At 47.4% G+C, this 20,508-nt stretch overlaps 1 protein-coding gene across 1 annotated transcript in view; it reads left to right on the top strand.

Annotated features, from left to right (window-relative positions):
- LOC311138690 (calcium-dependent secretion activator 1-like) overlaps nt 1-20,508 on the top strand; it is a 160,290-nt gene that overhangs the window by 89,352 nt on the left and 50,430 nt on the right. The gene's annotated exons all lie outside the window — the stretch shown is intronic.

Below are 20,508 nucleotides of genomic sequence, written 5' to 3'. Positions count from 1 at the left end.
AAATCAAAAGGAACAAGAAACCACACCAAACGAATGCCTTACAGCTACCTAAGTATGGCTCCCAATCAGAGACAACGAGCAACAGCCGTCTCTGATTGGGAGCCACCCTGGCCAACATAGAAACACAAAACTAGAACCTACCACCCTGGCTCAACATACGAGAGTCCCCAGAGCCAGGGCGTGACAGTACCCCCCCCCCAAAGGCGCGGACTCCGGCCGCGCCAACCAAACACAACAGGGGAGGGACCGGGTGGGCACTCCGCCTCGGCGGTGGATCCGGCTCCGGGCATGACTCCCACTCCCTCTCTAACCCCCCAAAGCGCCCCTGATCCGGTCTGGCCCTGCTGGCCGGAGCTGGACTGAACACTGGTGGAGCGGAATGCTCTAGCTCCGGAGTGGAGCAGCTGGCCGGACCAGGCACCGGTGGAACAGGCACGGGCTGTGCCGGACTGACGACGCGCACCACAGGCTTGGTGCGGGGAGCAGGGACAGGCTGTGCCGGACTGACGACGCGCACCACAGGCTTGGTGCGGGGAGCAGGGACGGGCCGGACCGGGCTGACAACGCGCACCATTGGCTTGGTGCGGGGAGCAGGGACGGGCCGAACCGGGCTGATGAAGCGCACCACTTGCTTGGTGCGGGGAGCAGGAACAGGCCGGACCGGGCTGACGACGCGCACCATTGACTTGGTGCGGGGAGCAGGGACGGGCCGAACCGGGTTGACGCAACGCACCATTGGCTTGGTGCGGGGAGTAGGAACAGGCCGGACTGGGCTGGCGACGCGCACCATAGGCTTGGTGCGGGGAGCAGGAACAGGCCGGACCGGGCTGACGACGCGCACCATTGACTTGGTGCGGGGAGCAGGGACGGGCCGAACCGGGTTGACGCAACGCACCATTGGCTTGGTGCGGGGAGCAGGAACAGGCCGGACTGGGCTGGCGACGCGCACCATAGGCTTGGTGCGGGGAGCAGGAACAGGCCAAACCGGGCTGACGAAGCGCACCATAGGCTTGGTGCGGGGAGCAGGAACAGGCCGGACTGGGCTGGCAAAGCGCACCATAGGCTTGGTGCGGGGAGCAGGAACAGGCCGAACCGGGCTGGCGACGCGCACCACAGGCTTGGCGCGAGGGACAGGAACAGGCCGGACCGGGCTGGCGACGCCACCACAGGCTCGGTGCGAGAGGCAGGAACAGGCCGAACCGTACTGGGAACACACGCCACTGGCCCTACGCGGGGATCAGGAACGGGCCGGACCGGACTGGCAACACACCCCAGTACCTCTCGCCGTGCCTCTACATACTCCTTCCCCCTGGTGTCCAGTAACTCCCGTAACCTGGCGGCCTCCTCTGCCAACCCTCTGAACCACTCTATCCCGTACTCCTGCTGCCCCGTCGTCCACGGAAATTTTCTGGGCTTGTCTCTCCCCCGTGGACCAGGCCTCCATGGTTCTCGTCCAATTCTCTCTCCACTGCTCGTAATTCCAACCTTTCTCCTCATCACGCTGCTTGACCCAGTCGTGGTGGTTTCTTCTGTCACGATCGTCTTGAAAAGAAGCGGGCCAAGGCGCAGCGTGAGATGCGTACATATTTATTTTCTTGTACACCAACGCGAACAAAGCAATAAACAAAACGTGAAGTCCTTCGATACAAACACAAAATCAAAAGGAACAAGAAACCACACCAAACGAATGCCTTACAGCTACCTAAGTATGGCTCCCAATCAGAGACAACGAGCAACAGCCGTCTCTGATTGGGAGCCACCCTGGCCAACATAGAAACACAAAACTAGAACCTACCACCCTGGCTCAACATACGAGAGTCCCCAGAGCCAGGGCGTGACACCCAATGAGTCTCTCGCGCCAGACGGCTTACTTCCGCACGTGAGACTAGATCTGCTCTATCAGGTACAGATGGAGCTAAAGCAAAAATATGTATCACAAAGCATGATCAAATGAATTAGCCAGCTACACTTCTTTTGAGAAAACATTTGACATATTTTGGTATTTTTGGGGGGTTAAATTAACCCGTTTTGACCTTTAATAAGCAGCTAGCTAGCTATAGCAAGCTGGTGGCTTGCTAGCTAGTTAGCGCCCATGCCAATTTCAAGTCTTTCTAAACTATCACCTGACTAACTCAGAAATATGAAGTTATTTCAGAATGAAAGTTAACTGACTAGCGCATCATGCTTTGTGACGTTACAGTATGTTAACTCCCCAGTTAGATAATGTGTTTTCACTTATTGCATCTGCATGCTTGTTGCGTTCTCCCTGGTGCACTCGTTCGTTTTTGTGAGCTGGCTGCTCGTTCTAAATTGTATAATCTAATCTGATCAAAACAGTGGCAGCATGTGCAGCAGTGGTCATTTGTTTTTTGACATGCAAAAGTGAAATTGGTGTATTTATGCTGTTGTTCAAAATCACAGATTGCTTTATATAGCTTCTCAAAGAAACTACCGGTAGTTTGAAAATTATATTTCTGTCATGCTGCTTTGTTGACAACTCCAACCACCCCGCGCCCCAGGTATTCAGCCAACCACTGGTACATTGATGTGTTATTTTAACACTGAAAAGTGTTGACCCATATAGACACTGGAACAGTGTTTAAATTTAACACTCTCACACCACACACAAACAGACACACACAGCTCTCCCACTCCTACTGGTGATGGAAGAGAAAGGCACCGCCCCATTCCTCTTTAGTTTGCTTCGTCAGCAACTGTTAGCTGGTGAATTAGGCCTGAGTGCTTCCTGGTTCCAGCCTCTAGCTGATCTGATTCTGGAGCCGAGATGCTTCACTGCACACATGATGGGAAAGGATGAGCTTGTTTCCTGTGCCCCCGGCATGCTACTCTGTGGGAGTGGAGTGGAGATTGGAGAGTGGTGTGTGTGTGTGTGTGTGTGTGTGTGTGTGTGTGTGTTAGGGCAGCACGATTAATCAAATTCAGATTGAAAGTGCGATATTGACGTGCTATTTTCTCCTTTCTTTGGCAGTCCTTTAATACAACAAAAACTAGACTATGGTACCTCCTCCAATGAGATGCACTAGACTCTGTTCATTCACTCTCTACTATACATGCACAGAGGATGCTGACCAATCACAAGCGGGCTCTCTCACTCTCTGTATGGCATGCACATGCTGGCCAATCACAAGCGTCCCCACTAAGAGCGCGCAGTTAGATGCTAGAGAGGAGAGAAAGGGCTTTACCTCTGAGTGTGTGTCGGAAACATGAGTGCTGCTAGTGCTAACGGGAACGTCGATTCCGTGCCAAAGAAGTGCGCATCTTCATTGGTATGGCAGTATTTCGGCTACAGGCAAACCGATGTCAACCAAATTCAAGTGTTGTGCAAAAAGTGCCTCACAGTTGTGGCGACAAAAAGAGGCAACACGACACATTTATTCAGTCATTTGAAGAATAACCATACCCTACTTTACCACATTTTGCATGGTGAAAAAAAGCACCCGTCAGCAGCAAAGCCCCTTAGCCACAACCAGCCACCTACGTTAAACAGGCATTGATTACCGATGCGTTTTCAATTGTAACACCCTAAGAAAAAACATCCCACAGACACATAGAAATCACAGAGGCTATTACCTACCCCAGTGGTTCCCAACTAGGGGTATTAGGACCCCTGGGGGTACTTGGCCTATCCACAGAGGGTACTTAAGAAGACTCATCAGACCGTAGGCTTACTGGTAAAATGCACATGAGGGGTACTTCAGGGGTACTCCGGGCAGAGCAAAATTCAGTTGGTGGTACAGTAACCAAAAAAGGTTGGGAACAACTGACCTATCACATAGCCAAAGACATGGTTCCTATTTACACAGTCACCAAAGACGACTTTAAGAAGATGATAAACAAGCTGGAGGCGAGATTCTATCTTGCACATATTTCTGTCAAGTCGCCATCCCAACACACTGTATAACAAAATTAAGGGAGAAGTTGAAACATTGAATGTCGCGTTGAATGACTGGACCAGACTCCAATGTTTTGGACACAGGCTGCACCTTGCAACCGGTGTGCTACGTGTTACATGTTTTTAAGGCAATTTGACTTATAATTTCAATTATAATAATGATTGAGCCTACTTATACATTATTACGCAATCATACGCTTCCTATTCCATCTGCAGCCTATGGCTGCCTGAATAAAGAATTAACTTATTTAACTTATAAAATTGTAAAATAGGAAACAGGAAATCATAATATTATTCATTCATTAATGATAGCACACTATATTTTGATAATCATGTTAAAAATGTATGTTTGTTAATATGTAGGTGTAGTAATCATATCTATTATCATATGTAGCCTATAACAATGTTAGAAAATATTTGTTTAATTTGTTTTTGTATTCAGTTAGCACAGTATGTATTCATTCATTGAAAATCGCAATATCTGGAACAAAATAGTGCAATTTGATATTTTGTCCAAATCATGCAGCCCAAGTGTGTGTATGTGGTAAGGCACATGGGTTAAGATTGACTGCATGGGATCTGGTATGGGATCTGCACAATGCAGATTGGAAGAAGGGAAGATACACACTGCATACGAGCTAGCCACGAGGCAAGCACGGGCTAGATAGAGATGAGCACATTCTGTAGCCACAGGCAGGCAGAGAGCTCCCTCATTAGCATGCTCTGCATACAACAGAGGCTCTGTCTTTCTCTCTCTCACACACAGAGGCATCACAGGCTCAGCTATAAATAGTCTCTCTCTCTACATTTTAGTAATTTAGCAGATGCTCTTATCCAGAGCGACTTACAGTTAGTGAGTGCATACATTTTTTTTCATACTGGCCCCCCCATGGGAATCGAACCCACATCCCTGGCGTTGCAAGCGCCATGCTCTACCAACTGAGCTACACGGGGCAGGAAGTCACCACTGGTCTTTGTGTGTTGTCTGATGTCACTTCTCCATCTCTGTCCTCCCACTTGGGAGTCGTCTGTCATCAGCTGTGCTGTTAACTACACCCATCCTGTCACCCACTTCCTCACCCTCACCCCTTCCCTTCCTCCCCTCACCATCATTCACCCTCACCCCTTCCTATCACACCTCACCGTCACCCCTCCCCATCACCCCTGAACTGCTGTCAACTCGGCTAACGTTCAGGCAACGTCACATCTGTGTTCGCTGCAGCGGGGCTGTCACTTCCACTAACGTTGCGGGAGCGTTAGGTTTTAGCTTGGAGGAGCCTGTGTTTGTGTGTGTGTATGTGTGTCTGTCCACCTGTTTTGTGCTGGTAACAGCAGTGACCTACTTCAGTTATACCACTGAAATATATAGAGCCTTCAAAACTACAAACAACATCAGAGCCTGAAATGTATCCAGCAAATTAATTCAACCTTGGACTCGTTCATTGTCCTTGTATTCAGGGAATATGTGTTGTCAGAATGTAGTCAGACGAGCACAGCTAACACAACCTGCTCAGCTGCTGTTTCCAGGCAGGCGTGGCCCTCTTTCCCTCCCTCTCTGTGAGTGTGACAGTTCTGCTTGGATTGCACCATGCCGTCCAGTTAGAGGTCACTAGCTAGCCTCACATATATACACCAGTCCCACACACACACACACACACTGTACACACACACGCACGCAGGCACCCACAGACACACACACACACACACACACACACCAGTCCCTTAGTGCCTCACAACTCAGCACGGCACACTCGGATGGACGGGCAGCAGAGGATTGGCATCAGCAGCCAGCCTCAGGGGAAACACTTTATCCAACCACACACACACTCCCTTAGTATTAGCCTCGCCCTGCCTGGGTAAATTCCTACCTGAGAAATGTATTTAATCCTAATAGTCAGATAAAGGTGGTGTCAAATGAAGCCCCTATCTGCTGAGGTGTCATTGTCTGACAGCGCTGTGTGTGTGTGTGTGTGTGTGTGTGTGTGTGTGTGTGAGTGTAAGCTGTGTGCGTGTGTGCGACATCACTGTATGTGTGCGCATGCGTGCATGTTTGTGTGTGTGCTCACATATCTGTGTGTGTGAGGCTCTGAAAGGCTAAAGCCCTGACCATGCAGAGGCAGAGCAGACATTCTGTTCTACTGCAGCTGGTGGCAAAGTTCTGATTATGTGCTCTACTAACTAGGAACTCTGTGTATGCATCCCAAATGGCACCCTTTTCCCTATTTAGTGCACTACTTCCCTATAGACCCTGGCCGAAAGTAGTGCACTAAAAAGAGAATAGGGTGCCATTTGGTACTCAACATGTTAAACACAGCAGGCAGGGTGGTGGTGTCGCCAGTCAGGTCGCTCAAGATTCACTTTGAAATTGGACATCCATCCATGTCCCAAGGACATCAGGAATGCCTTCAAAACCAGCCAGTAGGGACAACGTTTGTTTGTTTGTTTTAACCCTATCCCAAACAGGAACCCTTAACTTAACCATTCGGAATGAATGCCTAAACTTAACCATGGAGTTGTTTTTATTATAACCCTATGCCAAATCTTAACCCATAACCATTCGGATGAATGGAGGAGGAACTGCAGCAGGAGGAGCAACCCAGGCTGTCAAAAACATATAGAAATGTGACATTTGGAGCAACTTCGAAAATTGACGTTTGGATACAGTGGGGGAAAAAAGTATTTAGTCAGCCACCAATTGTGCAAGTTCTCACACTTAAAAAGATGAGAGAGGCCTGTAATTTTCATCATAGGTACACGTCAACTATGACAGACAAAATGAGAAAAAAATTCCAGAAAATCACATTGTAGGATTTTTAATGAATTTATTTGCAAATTATGGTGGAAAATAAGTATTTGGTCAATAACAAAAGTTTCTCAATACTTTGTTATATACCCTTTGTTGGCAATGACACAGGTCAAACGTTTTCTGTAAGTCTTCACAAGGTTTTCACACACTGTTGCTGGTATTTTGGCCCATTCCTCCATGCAGATCTCCTCTAGAGCAGTGATGTTTTGGGGCTGTCGCTGGGCAACACAGACTTTCAACTCCCTCCAAAGATTTTCTATGGGGTTGAGATCTGGAGACTGGCTAGGCCACTCCAGGACCTTGAAATGCTTCTTACGAAGCCACTCCTTCGTTGCCCGGGCGGTGTGTTTGGGATCATTGTCATGCTGAAAGACCCAGCCACGTTTCATCTTCAATGCCCTTGCTGATGGAAGGAGGTTTTCACTCAAAATCTCACGATACATGGCCCATTCATTCTTTCCTTTACACGGATCAGTCGTCCTGGTCCCTTTGCAGAAAAACAGCCCCAAAGCATGATGTTTCCACCCCCGTGCTACACAGTAGGTATGGTGTTCTTTGGATGCAACTCAGCATTCTTTGTCCTCCAAACACGACGAGTTGAGTTTTTACCAAAAAGTTATATTTTGGTTTCATCTGACCATATGACATTCTCCCAATCCTCTTCTGGATCATCCAAATGCACTCTAGCAAACTTCAGATGGACCTGGACATGTACTGGCTTAAGCAGGGGGACACGTCTGGCACTGCAGGATTTGAGTCCCTGGCGGCGTAGTGTGTTACTGATGGTAGGCTTTGTTACTTTGGTCCCAGCTCTCTGCAGGTCATTCACTAGGTCCCCCCGTGTGGTTCTGGGATTTTTGCTCACCGTTCTTGTGATCATTTTGACCCCACGGGGTGAGATCTTGCGTGGAGCCCCAGATCGAGGGAGATTATCAGTGGTCTTGTATGTCTTCCATTTCCTAATAATTGCTCCCACAGTTGATTTCTTCAAACCAAGCTGCTTACCTATTGCAGATTCAGTCTTCCCAGCCTGGTGCAGGTCTACAATTTTGTTTCTGGTGTCCTTTGACAGCTCTTTGGTCTTGGCCATAGTGGAGTTTGGAGTGTGACTGTTTGAGGTTGAGGACAGGTGTCTTTTATACTGATAACAAGTTCAAACAGGTGCCATTAATACAGGTAACGAGTGGAGGACAGAGGAGCCTCTTAAAGAAGAAGTTACAGGTCTGTGAGAGCCAGAAATCTTGCTTGTTTGTACGTGACCAAATACTTATTTTCCACCATAATTTGCAAATAAATTCATAAAAAATCCTACAATGTGATTTTCTGGATTTTTTTCCTCATTTTGTCTGTCATAGTTGACGTGTACCTATGATGAAAATTACAGGCCTCTCTCATCTTTTTAAGTGGGAGAACTTGCACAATTGGTGGCTGATTAAATACTTTGTAGTGTTACAGATTCCGCGATAGAAATGTCAAGTTAATTTACATACGTATTCAGACCCCTTGCTAAGAGACTCGAAATTGAGCCTAGATGCATCCTGTTTCCATTGATCATCCTTGAGATGTTTCTACAACTTTATTGGAGTCCACCTGTGGTAAATTCAATTGATTGGACATGATTTGGAAAGGCATACACCTGTCTATATAAGGTCCCACAGTTGACACTGCATGTCAGAGCAAAAACTAAGCCATGAGGTCAAAGGAATTATCCGTAGAGCTTCGAAACTGGATCGTGTCAAGGCACAGATCTGGGGAAGGGTACCAAAAAATGTCTGCAGCATTTAAGGTCTGCAGCATTGAAGGTCCCCAAGAACACAGTGGCATCCATCATACTTAAATGGAAGAAGTTTGGAACCACCAAGACTCTTCCTAGAGCTGGCCGCCCGGCCAAATTGAGCAATCGGGGGATAAGGGCCTTGGTCAGGGAGGTGACCAATAACCCGTTGGTCACTGTGACAGAGCCCCAGAGTTCCTCTGTGGAGATGGGACAACCTCCCAGAAGGACAACCTCTCTGCAGCACTCCACCAATCAGGCCTTTATGTTAGAGTGGCCAGACGGAAGCCACTGCTCAGTAAAAGGCACATGACAGCCCACTTGGAGTTTGCCAAAAGGCACCTAAAGGACATTCAGACCATGAGAAACAAGATGCCCTGGTCTGATGAAACCATGATTGAACTCTTTGGCCTGAATGCCAAACGTCACATCTGGAGGAAACCTGGCACCAGCGGCAGGGACAGGGTGACTAGTCAGGATCGAGGGAAAGATGAACGGAGATCCTTGATGAAAAACTGCTCCAGAGCGTTCAGGACCAGAGACTGGGGCGAAGGTTCACCTTCCAACAGGACAATGACCCTAAGCACACAGCCAAGACAATGCAGGAGTGGCTTTGGGACAAGTCTCTGAAGGTCCTTGAGTGGCCCAGCCAGAGCCCGGACTTGAACCCGATCGAACATCTCTGGAGAGACCTGAAAATAGCTGAGCAGCGACGCTCCCTATACAACCTGACAGAGCTTGAGAGGATCTGCAGAGAAGAATGGGAGATACTACCCAAATACAAGTGTGCCAAGCTTGTAGCGTCAAACCCAAGAAGACTTGAGTCTGTAATCGCTGCCAAAGGTGCTTCAACAAAGTACTAAGTAAAGGGTCTGATTACTTACAGTACCAGTCAAAAGTTTGGACACACCTACTCATTCAAGGTTTTTAAATTATTTTTACTATTTTCTACACTGTAGAATAATAGTGAAGACATCAAAACTATGAAATAGCACATATGGAATCATGTAGTAACCAAAGAAGTGTTAAACAAACCAAAATATATTTTAGATTTTAGATTCTTCAAAGTAACTACCCTTTTCCTTGATGACAGCTTTGCACACTCTTGGCATTCTCTCAACCAGCTTCATGAGGAATGTTTTTCCAACAGGCTTGAAGGAGATCTCACATATGCTTTTCCTTATCTCTGCGGTCCAACTCATCCCAAACCATCTCAATTGGGTTGAGGTCGGGTGATTGTGGAGGCCAGGTCATCTGATGCAACACTCCATGACTCTCCTTCTTGGTCAAATAGCCCTTACACAGCCTGGAGGTGTGTTTTTGGTCATTGTCCTGTTGAAAAACAAATGATAGTCCCACTAAGCGCAAACCAGATGGGATGGCGTATCGCTACAGAATGCTGTGGTAGCCATGCTGGTTAAGTGTGCCTTGAATTCTAAATAAATCACAGACAGTGTCACCAGCAAAGCACCCCCACAGCATCACACCACCTCCTCCGTGCTTCATGGTGGGAACCACACATGCGGAGATCATCCGTTCACCTACTCTGCGTCTCACAAAGACACGGCCGTTGGAACCAAAAATCTCACATTTTGGACTCATCAGACCAAAGGACATATTTTCAATGGTCTAATGTCCATTGCTTGAGTTTCTTGGCCCAAGCAAGTATCTTCTTATTATTGGTGTCCTTTTGGAGTGGTTCCTTTGCAGCAATTTGACCATGAAGGCCTGATTCACTCAGTCTCCTCTTAACAGTTGATGTTGAGATGTGTCTGTGACTTGAACTCTGTGAAGCATTTATTTGTGCTGCAATTTGAGGTGCAGTTAACTCTAATAAACTTATCTTCTGCAGCAGAGGTAACTCTGGTGGAAAAAGTCAAGGGGTCTGAATACTTTCCGAATGCACTTTACCCTGCTGTACTGACGTGTAAGCATCTCATGCCAAAATCATATATTGATATGGATAAGGAGCACAGGGACTGTACAATACTGGTAAGAGGGTAAAGAGTATGCATTAAAAACCACTTAATTATATTAAGTTAATGAAGTGAATACTTGAATTGAATGCAGAATACCAATTATTGTAGTTGTTGCTTCTTTTTTACTGACGTTAGGATTGTTGGGATTTTATAACATAGACCTCATCCAGAGAGTGGCTGCATTTTCCTAGTCCATTTTAATCAGAGGACAGGACTGCTCCGTGCTGCTTCCTCAATTATTTAAGTGAAATCCTTCAGTGTGCTTAAAGCAGTCTCCCCATTTTCTCTCTTTCTCCCTCCCTCTCTCTCTCTTTCCCCCTTCTTTCTTTCTCACTCTCCCTCTGTGTCTCCCCCTCTCGGTATCTCCCCCTTTTCTCCTCCTCTCTCTGTTCTTTCTCTCTCTGTCCCCCGCTCTCCCCCTCCCTTCTCTCACAGTCCTTCTCTATTCCTCCATTCTTTCTCTCTGGCAATACTCTCTTCCAACATCTCTCCATCTCAGTTTAGTCTGAAAACAGTCCAGCAGCTTTCACTTAATGCCCCCCTCCCTTCCTATTGTAGCAGCCACACATTAGTAGCAGCTCATTCTTTCTTTAAGGAGATTGCTGGAAGGAGCAGGGAATCAATACAGTAAAGCCTCAGAGACACACTGGGTTAATGTAATAGGAGTGGGTGAAATACGGGACGGAGAGGAGAGGAGAGGGGAGGAAGGGTGAGGAGAGTAGAGGAGAGGAGAGAAGAGGAGGGGTGAGGAGAGGAAAGGAGAGGGGAGAAGGGGTGAGGAGAGATTAGGAGGGAAGGGAGGAGAGGAGAGGACAGGAGAGAAGGGAAAGGAGGGTTGGAGAGGAGAGGAAAGGTGTAGGGGAGGAGAGGACATGACAGGAGAGTAGGGGAGAGAGAAGGAGGGGAAGGGAGGAGAGGAGCGCAGAAGAGAGGAGAGGTCAACACTAGCCATGTCTCAGCAGCAGGAGACTAAGGCTGAGAGCTTCTAGACCCCCCTACCAGACGTCACATCAGCAGAGTAGGCCCACTCAACAGGAGAGGCCATGCTGGAGCTTGTGTTGCCTGGATGGATGATTTCCTCTCAGATGGGGGTCAAAGACCCATCAAACAACCGTTATGCTCTCTAACATCCATCATGGAACATGTCTGTAATTCTACAGTAGAAAGAACAAGTGAAAAAGTCCACAATAGCTCTATTCCTATACATCCCTATAACACTACAGTTAATGTACTAGAACATAGACAATACCACACTAGCCCTAGTGCAAGCCCAAGTCAGTCCCAGTTTCATTTATCCTAATATGCTTTAGACCTTTCCGTTGTCTCTGTCTGTCTTTCTGAAGGCCCCTGTCTGCAAGATGTGTGCTAAGGGCTCTGCTTTGTCCTCAGTGGCAGACGGACGGACTGACACAGTCAGAGTCATCAGAGGGGGTGGCAGTGAGTCAAAGCATTATTGTTGCTGAAAGGTGAAGAGAGAGTCAGCTAATATAAATCTCTCCATTCATTATTGATGTGAGGGAGCCTGTGAATTCCTCTGCTTTACATTACTCTGGGGTAGAAAGCTAGGCTAACAGACGCTAGGCTTCTCTCCCTGCCCTCCTTCAGATATCATCTATCTAACCAGAACCAAACCACACTAGCTCCCACGCATGAACCCGATAGTGACCTTACCATGCCTCTAACTTACAAGGTAATCTCTAGGTGCCTAATAAACACACACACAGTGTAGAACTGTTATTGAAGTCTCTCACAGACTAATGTCAATTATTTTCTGAATCACTGTGCTTGTCATTGATTGAGTTTGTATAGACAAACATCTCCGTCATCTCTCCAGATACCTCTGGTCTTAGTCACCTCGGGAATGAAAGCAGACTCACAAAAGGCGAGTGAACCCTCTAATTAAATATCAAGTGAAAATGTTCTGAAGTGATACAAAAAATAAAATAAATGCTCTTTTGAATGTGTTTATTCAGGTATGCAGTTGTCACGATCGTCGTTACAGGAAGCGGACCAAGGCGCAGCGTGTGATACAAACATGACTTTATTTTAATTAAAGTAACGAACAAACCAAAACACGACTTGTGAAGTCCAACGGTTAAACATACCGAAACGGAACAAAAACCCACCACACCCACAGGAAAACATACAGATTAAATATGGCTCCCAATCAGAGATAACGAGCCGACAGCTGACACTCGTTACCTCCGATTGGGAGTCATTGACCAAACATAGAAATGAACCCAACAGAAATACAAACATAGAAATACACCCAATGAATGAACACACCCTGGCTCAAATTACAGAGTCCCGGAGCCAGAGCGTGACAGTACCCCCCCCTAAAGGTGCGGACTGCGACCGCGCCTCAATATGGGCTAAACAAGGGAGGGCTGGGTGGGCATACCTCCTCGGCGGTGGCTCTGGCTCTGGCCTTGATCCCCACCTCCTCTCCCACCCCCCAAAGTACCCCTGGTCCTGTCTAGCCCCGCTGGCCGGAGCCGGACTGACGACACGCGCCTCTGGCTTGGTGCGTGGAGGACGAACGGGCCTTACCAGGCTGACGACGCGCACCACTGCCTTGGCGCGGGGAGCAGGAATGGGCCGGACCGGGCTGACGAAGCGCACCCCTGACTTGGTGCGGAGAGCGGAACCGGGCCGGACAGGGCTGACGAAACGCACCACAGACTTGGTGCTGGGAGCAGGAACGGGCCGGACAGGGCTGACGACACGCACCACAGACTTGGTGCGGGGAGCAGGACTGGGCCGGACAGGGCTGACGAAGCGCACCACAGACCTGGTGCGGGGAGCAGGAACGGGCAGAGCCGGGCTGACGAAGCGCACCACAGACCTGGTGCGGGGAGCAGGAACGGGCAGAACCGGGCTGACGAAGCGCACCACAGACCTGGTGCGGGGAGCAGGAACGGGCAGAGCCGGGCTGACGAGACGCACCACAGACTTGATGCGGGGAGCAGGGACAGGCCGGGCTGGGCTGGCGACGCGCACCGTACACTTGGTGCGAGGGGCTGGAACAGGCCGGACCGTACTGGGGACACACACCACTGGCTCTACCTCGGGATCTGGAATGGGCCGGACCGGACTGGTAACACACCCCAGTACCTCTCGCCGTGCCTCTACATCCTCCATCCCCTCTTCGACCAGTGGCCCCCGTAACCCGGCGGCCTTCTCCGGCAACCCACTGGGCCGCTCTATCGCAGCCTCCTGCTGGTCCGCCGTCGTGAGCCCCCCCCTAAAAATTTTCGGGGCGTCTCTCCTACCCGTGGCCCAGCTCTCCATGTCCCTCGCCAGCTTCTCGCCCTTCTGCCATAATGTCAAGCCCCTCTCTTCCTCACTCGGCTTGACCCAGTCCAGGAGGCGAAGGAGATCAATGAGGGATCTCCCTGGCGATGGCTCCTGGACACGCTGCTTGGTCCCATCTTGGTGGGTTTTTCTGTCACGATCGTCGTTACAGGAAGCGGACCAAGGCGCAGCGTGTGATACAAACATGACTTTATTTTAATTAAAGTAACGAACAAACCAAAACACGACTCGTGAAGTCCAACGGTTAAACATACCGAAACGGAACAAAAACCCACCACACCCACAGGAAAACATACAGATTAAATATGGCTCCCAATCAGAGATAACGAGCCGACAGCTGACACTCGTTACCTCCGATTGGGAGACATTGACCAAACATAGAAATGAACCCAACAGAAATACAAACATAGAAATACACCCAATGAATGAACACACCCTGGCTCAAATTACAGAGTCCCGGAGCCAGAGCGTGACAGCAGTCAGTCAGTTCAAGCTAATCTAACAGCTGCATGAACAAACAGAAGGTTTACTCATAGAAACAGAATTACAGACCCATTGACTCGATCAGGAATTTTCATTCTAGCAATTCTATTTCTATGGGTTTTAATCACTGTTTCAGTCCAAGGCAATTCCACGCCTTAGTCACCACCACCGTCAGCGTCCGTTAGGAGCCTTGGATACCTGGGTCATGTGATCAGGTTGTTGTGAGCCTACCTGACGTCATGCTTGAGTGATTCAGTTAGCCCATGGCCTCTGTAATCTAAATCTAGTTACAACACCATTCCCCTCTCCTGTGGTTGCACACACATGCACATATGCAGGCAGGCACGCACACAAGCACAAACACACACACACTAGTTATAACAACATTCCTCTCTTGAGGTTGCATGCAGCCATTTTCCTCCCTTCATTCTATAGCGGTTACATTGCAGAGCTGGGGTTTGCCACAACACAACCGCTCAGCAGCATAACACGCCATTACAACCCACCATGGTAACAGTAACATGGCACTGCCATAAAGCCACCTGTTTTATCAACAGGGCTCGTTTAGCCTATTTGTCTTCACAAATAGAGAGAGATCAACCTCTATGCCTTTTGCACATGTTCTCTGTAAGTAGAGTGGAGGCAGCAGTGTGTAGTAGCTAGCAGCTCTGTCCCTCCCTATGGTGTAAGTGTACTGCATGTGTGACAGGACTGGAAGTGACTGTTGTACAGGGCAAACCTGGCTAAGCCATCATGTTACTGCGGGATCTGGGGGAGTGTGTGGGCAGAGTGGAGGGTAGACATGTCACAATGCTACAACACACACACACACGCACACACACACACAAACACAGCTATGATGGAGGGGGGCATGCAGCAGGCAGGCAGGCAGGCAGGCAGGCAGGCAGGCAGGCAGGCAGGCAGGCAGGCAGACAGACAGGCAGATGCACGTCTTGGGAATGGGGAGTCATTGCTTACTTACGTATGGCGGCACAATACATTAATCTACAGGGGACCTTAAAGCCACTACAGCTGGGTCTCAAGAAAGATGCTCCTATAGGGAGGCATTATTCCTTACAGTCTATGGAAGCATTGCTTAATTGCTTATGGTGGCACAATACGCCTGTGAAGAATGGCATGCCAGGCTTCCAGCTGTACTTTAGAGAGGTATACACTGACTGCACAAAACATTAAGAACAATATTGAGTTGCACAATATTGAGTTGCACCCCCTTTTGCCCTCAGAACAGCCTCAATTTGTTGGGGCATTGACTCTACAAGGTGTCGAACGCATTCCACAGGGATGCTGGCCCATGTTGACTCCGAAGCTTCCCACAGTTGTGTCAAGTTGGCTGGATGTCCTTTGTGTGGCGCAGTGGTCTAAGGCACTGCATCACAGTGCTAGCTGTGCCACTAGAGATCCTGGTTCGAGTCCAGGCTCTGTCGCGCCGGCCGCGACCGGGAGACCCATGGGCGGCGCACAATTGGTCCAAGGTAGGGGAGGGTTTGGCTGGCAGGGATGTGGGTTCGTTTCCCACGGGGGGCCAGTATAAAAAAAATTGATTAAAAAAAGTGTGCATTTACTAACTGTAAGTCGCTCTGGAGAAGCGCGTCTGTTAAATGACTAAAATGTCAATGTGTGGTGGACCATTCTTGATACACACGAGAAACTGTTGAGCGTGAAAATCACATCAGCGTGCAGTTCTTGACACACTCAAACCGGTGCGCCTGGCACCTACTACCATACCCCGTTCAAAGGCACACTACCTTCGGAAAGGTTTCAGACCCCTTGACATTTTCCACATTTTGTTACGTTACAGCCTTATTCTAAAATAGAAAATATATATATATATATACAGTGGGGAAAAAAAGTATTTAATCAGCCACCAATTGTGCAAGTTCTCCCACTTAAAAAGATGAGAGAGGCCTGTAATTTTCATCATAGGTACACGTCAACTATGACAGACAAAATGAGGAAAAAAAATCCAGAAAATCACATTGTAGGATTTTTAATGAATTTATTTGCAAATTATGGTGGAAAATAAGTATTTGGTCACCTACAAACAAGCAAGATTTCTGGCTCTCACAGACCTGTAACTTCTTCTTTAAGAGCCTCCTCTGTCCTCCACTCGTTACCTGTATTAATGGCACCTGTTTGAACTTGTTATCAGTATAAAAGACACCTGTCCACAACCTCAAACAGTCACACTCCAAACTCCACTATGGCCAAGACCAAAGAGCTGTCAAACAGACACCAGAAACAAAATTGTAGACCTGCACCAGGCTGGGAAGACTGAATCTGCAATAGGTAAGCAGCTTGGTTTGAAGAAATCAACTGTGTGAGCAATTATTAGGAAATGGAAGACATACAAGACCACTGATAATCTCCCTCGATCTGGGGCTCCACGCAAGATCTCACCCCGTGCGGTCAAAATGATCACAAGAACGGTGAGCAAAAATCCCAGAACCACACGGGGGGACCTAGTGAATGACCTGCAGAGAGCTGGGACCAAAGTAACAAAGCCTACCATCAGTAACACACTACGCCGCCAGGGACTCAAATCCTGCAGTGCAAGACGTGTCCCACTGCTTAAGCCAGTACATGTCCAGGCCCGTCTGAAGTTTGCTAGAGTGCATTTGGATGATCCAGAAGAGGATTGGGAGAATGTCATATGGTCAGATGAAACCAAAATATAACTTTTTGGTAAAAACTCAACTCGTCGTGTTTGGAGGACAAAGAATGCTGAGTTGCATCCAAAGAACACCATACCTACTGTGAAGCATGGGGGTGGAAACATCATGCTTTGGGGCTGTTTTTCTGCAAAGGGACCAGGACGACTGATCCTTGTAAAGGAAAGAATGAATGGGGCCATGTATCGTGAGATTTTGAGTGAAAACCTCCTTCCATCAGCAAGGGCATTGAAGATGAAACGTGGCTGGGTCTTTCAGCATGACAATGATCCCAAACACACCGCCCGGGCAACAAAGGAGTGGCTTCGTAAGAAGCATTTCAAGGTCCTGGAGTGGCCTAGCCAGTCTCCAGATCTCAACCCCATAGAAAATCTTTGGAGGGAGTTGAAAGTCTGTGTTGCCCAGCGACAGCCCCAAAACATCACTGCTCTAGAGGAGATCTCCATGGAGGAATGGGCCAAAACACCAGCAACAGTGTGTGAAAACCTTGTGAAGACTTACAAAAAATGTTTGACCTGTGTCATTGCCAAAAAAGGGTATATAACAAAGAATTGAGAAACTTTTGTTATTGACCAAATACTTATTTTCCACCATAATTTGCAAATAAATTCATAAAAAATCCTACAATGTGATTTTCTGGAAATTTTTTTTCTCATTTTGTCTGTCATAGTTGACGTGTACCTATGATGAAAATTACAGGCCTCTCTCATCTTTTTAAGTGTGAGAACTTGCACAATTGGTGGCTGACTAAATACTTTTTCCCCCCACTGTGTATATATATATATATATATATATATATATATATATCTTAATCAATCTACACACAATACCCCATAATGACAAAGTGAAAACAGGTTTTTAGAAATGTTTGCAAATGTATAAAAAATATCACATTTACTTCAGACCCTTTACTCAGTACCTTGTTGAAGCACCTTTGGCAGCGATTACAGCCTCAAGTCTTCTTGGAAATGACGCTACAAGCTTGGCACACCTGTTTTTGGCGTGTTTCTCCCATTCTTTTCTGCAGATCCTCTCAAGCTCTGTCAGGTTGGATGGGGAGCGTTGCTGCACAGCTATTTTCAGGTCTCTCCAGAGATGTTCGATCGGGTTCAAGTCTGGGCTCTGGCTGGGCCACTCAAGGACATTCAGAAACCTGTCCTGAAGCCACTCCTGCGTTGTCTTGGCTTATTTGCTTAGGGTCATTGTCATGCTGGAAGGTGAATCTTCACCCCAGTCTGAGGTCCTGAGTGCTCTGGAGCAGGTTTTCATCAAGGATCTCTCTGTACTTTGTTCCGTTCATCTTTCCCTCAATCCTGACTAGTCTCCCAGTCCCTGCCAAAGAGTTCAGGCCAAAGAGTTCAATCTTGTTTCTCATGGTCTGAGAGTCATTTGGGGACCTTTTGGCAAACTCCAAGCGGCCTGTCATGTGCCTTTTACTGAGGAGTGGCTTCCGTCTGCCCACTCTACCATAAAGAACTGATTGGTGGAGTGCTGCAGAGATGGTTGTCCTTCTGGAAGGTTCTCCGATCTCCACAGAGGAACTCTGGAGCTCTGTTAGCGTGACCATCAGGTTCTTGGTCACCTCCCTGACCAAGGCCCTTCTCCCCCGGTTTCTCAGTTTGGCCAGGCGGCCAACTCTAGGAAGAGTCTTGGTGGTTCCAAACTTCTTCCATTTAAGAATGATGGAGGCCACTGTGTTCTTGGGGACCTTCAATGCTGCAGACATTGTTTGGTACCCTTCCCCAGATCTGTGCCTCAACACAATCCTGTCTCGGAGCTCTATGGACAATTCTTTCAACCATCATGTCCAATCAATCAATTTCGAGTCTCATAGCAAAGGGTCTGAATACATATTTAAATAAGGTTCTGAAAACCTTTTTTTCTCTTTGTTATTATGGGGTATTGTGTGTAGATTGATGAGGAACATTTTTTATTTAATCCATTTTAGAATAAGGCTGTAACGTAACAAATTGTGGGAAAAGGGAAGGGGTCTGAATACTTTTCGAATGCACTGTATGTACACACACACACACACACACACACACACACACACACATTCACACACTCCAAGGGTGTCTCAGGGGGAGTTGGGATATGCAAAAAACAAATGTCCAATTCACACATGCGTATAATACACACTTTTACATCTGTGAAATAGAACAAATATAAGCACCCAAACACACACACACACACACACACACACACACACACACACACACTGTTTAGCCACATGTGCTCTAGGGCTATTCATTTTTATATATTACTCTACATACACAGAAAAATAGCACGAAAAAGAGCCTCACTTGTGCTTCTTTCTGTCAGTCAAGTCAGCACAGGACACATCAGGGTCAATCCCATTTTCATTCAGTCATTTCAGGATGTAAATTATGTTTTGACTGAATTTAAATGATATTGACCCCAACCCTGGTGTACAGGACGTTCTTAGTATTTATTTACACAGCATGAATCCAATGACTGATCCTGAGATTAGGGAGATTTATTATCAATTATAGATAGCTATCCATATTTATTTGCTCTTTGTACCTACATAGAAACGTACAGTATGGGCCGGTTTCCCAGACACAGATTGCCTAGTCCAGGACTAAAAAGCATGATCAATGGAAATTCTCCATTGAAAGAGCTTTTTGGTCCAGGACTAGCGTCTAGGAAACCAGCCCTATAACTAAAGTCAGCCTCATATCCTTCTTTCTGTCAGTCGTCAACACAGTATTTATTAACGGAGTGTGAATCCAATCACCCATCCTGAGATCAGAGGAGATAAATTATCAACATGGGAGGTGGGCGGTGACCTTTTACTCCGTGACCCCAGGCTGTCTAGAGGAGCCTTTTGGGGGTCATGTAGGAACATAATGGAGAATGTATTGATTGCCCAGCTCAGTGGTAATGTCCTCCTGGGCCGACGTGTGCGTCCCAATAAGCTCTCCTTTCTCCTGAAGTAGTGTATGTTCACTACTTCCCCACATCTTAAATAATTGGATTGGTGGAGGCATGGGCTTATCAGAGTTTTCACCATTATTTCTTATACCAGTTATTTCCATTAAAATCAGTGAAGGGCAGTGAAAAAAGTGCACACTATGGCAGAAAGGAGAGATGATTGGGACATAGCCAGTATTTACAAAAAGTGCTGATCTAGGATCAGTTTAGTCTTTTAGATCATAATGGATACAAATACATGGATGGGGGACCTGATACTAGATCAGTACTTCTAATCTGAGACACTTTATGAATACAGGCCCTGTAGGATCAAAATGCAGATTGTATTGATTATTACCGTGTGGTGAGGTGATGTCCGACTGGTCTCTGAGCTGATTCGCTGTGTTTTACCATCCTTCAGCTGGACTGGGTGAAAGGGTAAACATGTCTGGCAGTCATAGGAAGGCAGTCCATTTCTTGCAGGTAGATAGGCAGGAGACCTAGAAAAGTCATGGTAGTGGTTGGAGTAAAGAATAATGATGACAGAAATAGGCAAACGGAGCGAAACAAACACATTTCTCCAAAGAAATCAAAATCAAAAGAAATTCAATCCA

The sequence above is a fragment of the Coregonus lavaretus genome (assembly GCF_964263955.1).
Source record: "Coregonus lavaretus genome assembly, chromosome: 12".
NCBI lineage: Eukaryota > Metazoa > Chordata > Actinopteri > Salmoniformes > Salmonidae > Coregonus > Coregonus lavaretus.
Note: the sequence above shows the minus strand (reverse complement) of the source record. Positions and strands in the feature narration are given on the sequence as shown.